The sequence below is a fragment of the Trichechus manatus genome, unplaced genomic scaffold (genome assembly GCF_000243295.1).
Source record: "Trichechus manatus latirostris isolate Lorelei unplaced genomic scaffold, TriManLat1.0 scaffold00084, whole genome shotgun sequence".
Taxonomy (NCBI): domain Eukaryota; kingdom Metazoa; phylum Chordata; class Mammalia; order Sirenia; family Trichechidae; genus Trichechus; species Trichechus manatus.
In genome coordinates, this window is record NW_004444020.1 from 8,368,802 (window position 1) to 8,373,865 (window position 5,064).

Genomic DNA, 5,064 nt, shown 5'->3' on the forward strand with positions numbered 1-5,064 from the left:
TACTTGGTTGTGGTGTATTATTTTTTTGATATGATGCTGAATTCTATTGGCTAGAATTTTGTTGAGAATTTTTGCATCTATATTCATGAGAGATACTGGTCTGTAATTTTCTTTTTTTATGGCATCTTTGCCTGCTTTTGGTATCAGGATTATGCTGGCTTCATAGAATGAATTCATAAGTGTCACTTCCTTTTCTATATTCTGAAACAGTTTGAGTAGTACTGGTATAAGCTCTTCTCTGAATGTTTGGTAGAATTCTCCAATGAAGCCATCTGGGCCTGGGTTTTTTTTTTGTTTGGAGTTTTTTTTATTACCTTTTCAATCTCTTCTCTTGTTACTGGTCTGTTCATTTTCAACATCACTTTCTGTTAGGTTGGGTAGGTAGTGTGTTTCTAGAAATTTATCCATTTCCTCTAGGTTTTCAAATTTGTTGGAGTATAGTTTTTATACTCTGTTATGATTCTTTTTATTTCAATTGGGTCTGTTGTAATGCCCCTCCCCTCATTTCATTTCTTATCTGGGTTATTTGCCTCTCTTCCTGTTTTTCTTTTGTCAGTTTGGCCAGTGGTTTGTCAATTTTGTTGATCCTTTCAAAGAGCCAACTTTTGGTTTTATTGACTCTTTTATTGTTTTTCTATTCTCTACTTCATTTATTTCTGCTCTGATCATCATTATTTCTTTTCCTCTGGTGGCTGTTGGGTTTTTTTGTTTTGTTTTGTTTTTTTGTTTGTTTTTTTCTCTTTTCTTTCTATTTGTTCAAGTTGTATAGTTAATGATTTGATTTTGTCCCTTTCTTCTTTTTTGATGTGTGCATCTGTTGATATATATTGTCCTCTGAGGACTGCCTTTCCTGCATCCCAAAGGTTTTGGTATGTATGTTTTCATTTTCGTTTGATTCTAGGAATTTTTTGATTCCATCTCTGATTTCTTCTATTACCTCATGGTTTGTAAGCAGGGTGTTATTCAGTTTCCAAGTAATTGATTTTCTTTCCTTGCTCTTCCTCTTGTTAATTTCTACTTTGATGGCGTTTTGGTCAGAGAAGTTACTTTGTATTATCTCAATGTTTTGGATTTTTTTTGACGGTTGTTCTGTGGCCTAAGTTGTGGTCTATTCTGGAGAACATTCCATGTGCACTGGAAAAGAATATGTACTTTGCAGCTGTTAGGTGTAGTGTTCTGTATATGTCTATGAGGTCAAGTTGGCTGATTGTGCCCTTTAGGTCTTCTGTATCTTCGTTGAGTTTCTTTCTAGATGTTCTGTCCTTTACCAAGAGTGGCGGGTTGAAGTCTCCTATTATTATTGTGGAACTGTCAGTTTCTTTTTTCAGTACTGTTAGAGTTTGTTTTATGTATTTTGGAGCCCTGTCATTGGCTGCGTAGATGTTTATTGTGGTTATGTCTTCATGACGGATCATCCCTTTAATCACTATATAGAGTCTTTTATGGTGGATTTTGTTTTAAAGTCTATTTTATCTGAGATTAGTATTGTCACTCCTGCTCTTTCTTGGTAACTGTTTGCCTCATATGTTTTTTTTTTTCCTCCATCCTTTGATTTTTAATAAATTTACTTCTTTGTTTCTAAGGTGTTTCTCTTGTAGACAGCATATTGATGAATCCTGTTTTTTTATCCATTCTGTCACTCTCTGTCTCTTTATAGGTGCATTTAGGCCATTTACGTTCAGTGTAAATTTTTGATAGGTGTGAGTTTATTGCTGTCATTTTGTAGTGCTTTTTTTGTGGTGCTGACATTTTCTTTGTTCCTCTTACTCTCCTGTACTGAATTCCTTTTGTTCATGGATTTTTTAAAAATTTCTTTTGTTTTTGTAGATTTTGTTTTAACTGAGACTTTATGTTTTTCTTCTTTATTTTGATGAGTAGGTTTGTTAACTTTTTTTGTGGTTACCTTGAAATTTACCCTTGCCTTCCTAGGTTTGACTCAGTCTATTATTACTTGGTATTGCATTGCCTTCCTCTCCATTAGAAGATTCTATACCTACACTGTTTATTCTCTCTTTTATTGTTCTGATGTTGTTGTCATTTACAGATTAATGTCTCTGGGTCCCTGTTGTAATTCTGTTTGCTTTGGATTGTCCTTGAGAGTTCATTTCCTAGGTTGGTATCTGGCTGGTCCAATCCTGTGTCCTATGTTTAGCCTGTGGTCTGATGTTTTTTGTTCTCAGACCAATGGACTCCCTTTCATAATACTTGTAAGTTTGGTTTGGTTTTTATATAGTCCTTTAATTTCTGTTTATCTTGAAATGTCCTAATTTCACCATAATATTTGAATGAGAGTTTTGCAGGATATATTATTCTTGGCTGGCAATTTTTTGCTTTCAAGATTTTATATATGTCATCCCATTGCCTTCTTGTCTGCATGGTTTCTGCCAAATAATCCGATCTTAGTCTTAATGTTTCTCTTCCATATGTAACTTTTTGTTTTTCTTGAGCTGCTCTCAGGATTCTTTCTTTGTCTTTGGTTTCTGTGAGTGTGATTTTGATATGCCTTGGTGATTTTCTTTTGGGGTCTATCCAAAAAGGGGTTCATTGAGCTTCTTGGTTGGTCAGCTTTTCATCTTTCATGATATTGAGGAAGTTTTCTGTCAGCAGTTCTTCAGTGATCCTCTCTGTGTTTTGTTTTTTCTCCCCCTGTTCAGAAATTCTGATCACTCACAGATTTTTGCTTTTCATTGTATCCCACATAATTCTCAGGGTTTGCTCATTTTTCTCCGTTATTTTTTCTGATTTTTCGTCAGAGTTGTAGCCACTTGTTTGTCTTCAACTTCGCTGATTCCATCTTCAATTGTTTCAAACCTGCTGCTCAGCCCTTCTATGACACTGTCCATTTCTGAAATCTTGTTGTTTATCTTTTGGATTTCTAATTGTTGTTTTTGTATGATTTCTAGTTGTGAATTTATTTTGGCATTTTGTTCCTGTATTATTTTCCTGATTTATACCATTTTTTGTCTGTATTTTCCAAAAATTTATCTGCTTTTTTCATGAATTTGTCTATTTTTTCCTCATTTTTGTCTGCTTTTTGCTTCATCTCTTAGGTAGCTCTTAATATTAGAGATTTGAATTCCCTATCAGGTAGTTCTAGTGCCTTTTCTTCTACTGGAAAGTCATCTGGTATTTTATTTTGGATGCCTACTGGAACCATCGTATCCTTTTTGTATATGTTTTGATATTGTTTGCTGTCTTTGGTACATTCAGTAATTATTTTCCTCATTTATTGATTTTAGTTTTGTTTGTTTTGTCCTGCTTTTTTTTAATTTGGTTATGTCTGTGCAGACAGGCTGTGCATTCTTTGTTGTTTGTTCATCTGTTGGCACAATACTTTTTTCCTCCTTCTACAATGGGCAGGGTCAGTCACTCAGCTATGGTGCAGCAGGGCAGGTCCATGTGAAAGGGAGTTGCTGGAATGGGTTGTTTTTGGCATGTACTGTGGCTGAAAGGGTGGGCTGGGAATCAGTGCACGGCAGGTTCTGGTAGGCCGTGCCTGTGCTGCTCAGGGGTGTGATGTTAAGCCCACAGTGCAGGTAGGAAGGAAGGAGGGGGGAGATTGTGATGTGTGGAACTAAGATGGGTATGGGAAAGAGGAGAGAGAAAGAGGAGCCAAAAACAGACAAGCAAAAAAGAGTGCTAAGGGAGCTTACCATTGGAGTGGAGAGATGAGAGACCAAGAACTGAAGGAAAACAAAAAGGAAAAAGAAAGGGTAAAAGAAAAACTTGATTAGTTAATAAAAATTAGATAAAAAAGAAAAGCCCCCAGGGATTCCACCAGTGCAACTGTGAAGACTAGGGAAGTGGCTCCCAGGCCGCAAAGTACAGCCTGATTAGAAGGGGTAGGGGTGTCACACAGCACCAGGTATTCAGGAGACAGGAAGAGAAGTTAAGTACAGAGAGACAAGAAACTGAGAAATGAAGAATGACAAAAAGAGAAAAAGAGAGAAAAGAAAACAAACAAACGAGCAAAAAACAAAACAAACAATAGAAAAAGAAAAAAGAAATGTTCCCAGGGATCCCACTCCTTGGCTGCGCAGACTGAGGAAGTAGCTCCCAAGCCGCACAATACAGCCTGGCTAGAAGGGGCTCCCACGCCAAGAAAAGAAATAGAAAACAAACAAACATATCAAAACAAACAAACAAAAAAATCCCCGGGGATCCCACCAGCATGGCGTGACAGGCCAGGAAGCAGTTCCACAGTCAAGCAGCGTTTCACAGCCTTTCAGGAAGAAGGAAAGATGGTACACAGAGCCAGGTATTTGAGAGAAAGGAAGGAGAGGTGGTGAGAAATATGGAAGAAACAAAAAGAAAGCAGAAAAAAGCAACACCAGCAACAAATGAATGGCACACAAGGAGCTGGCCAGTGTGGGCGGGTGGAATCCAAGAGGCAGAGGGATGAAGCTGGTGTCTCCCGGCCAAGAAACTGTGGCCGCAGGAAGCAGAGGAAGCCGAGTGGGGGTGAAGGAGTGTGGGGGGTGAGAAACCATATATCGTTGGTTACCGGTTATTCTGTTCCCTGCTGGGAGCTCCGTGAAGCTGCTTTCCTGTTCTCCCTGTTTTCCGATCTCCGACAGGAGTCCAAGATGGTGAATCCATGCTGCGTTAGCTGATAGGGGACCTCTGCATGTATCTCTCTTCGCTCTCTGTTCTCTGTCAGTTTTTTATTCCATTCAGTGCTTGGCTGAGTTCTTTATCTCTTCATTTGTTGCTTAGGGTTTCAGGATTGACATTTCTCTCTGTTTGACTTAGTTTCTCAGGTCTTTGCTGTGGAGGGACGGTATGGTGCTTCTGTGTATAGCACCATGTTGGCCCAAAACATTCTTATACATTCATGTTTTCATGCACATGAGTGTATACTTGGAAGATAAATGAAATTGCTCGGTCAAAGTTTATGTGGATTTCAAATTTCTATAGATTTTTTTTTTTAATATTTTATTGTACTTCAGGTGAAGGCTTACAGAACAGATAGTTTCTCGTGTAACAGTAACACACATGCAGTTTTATGACATTGGTTAACAACTCCACAACATTTTAACCCTCTAAATTCTCAACTTTTTTTTT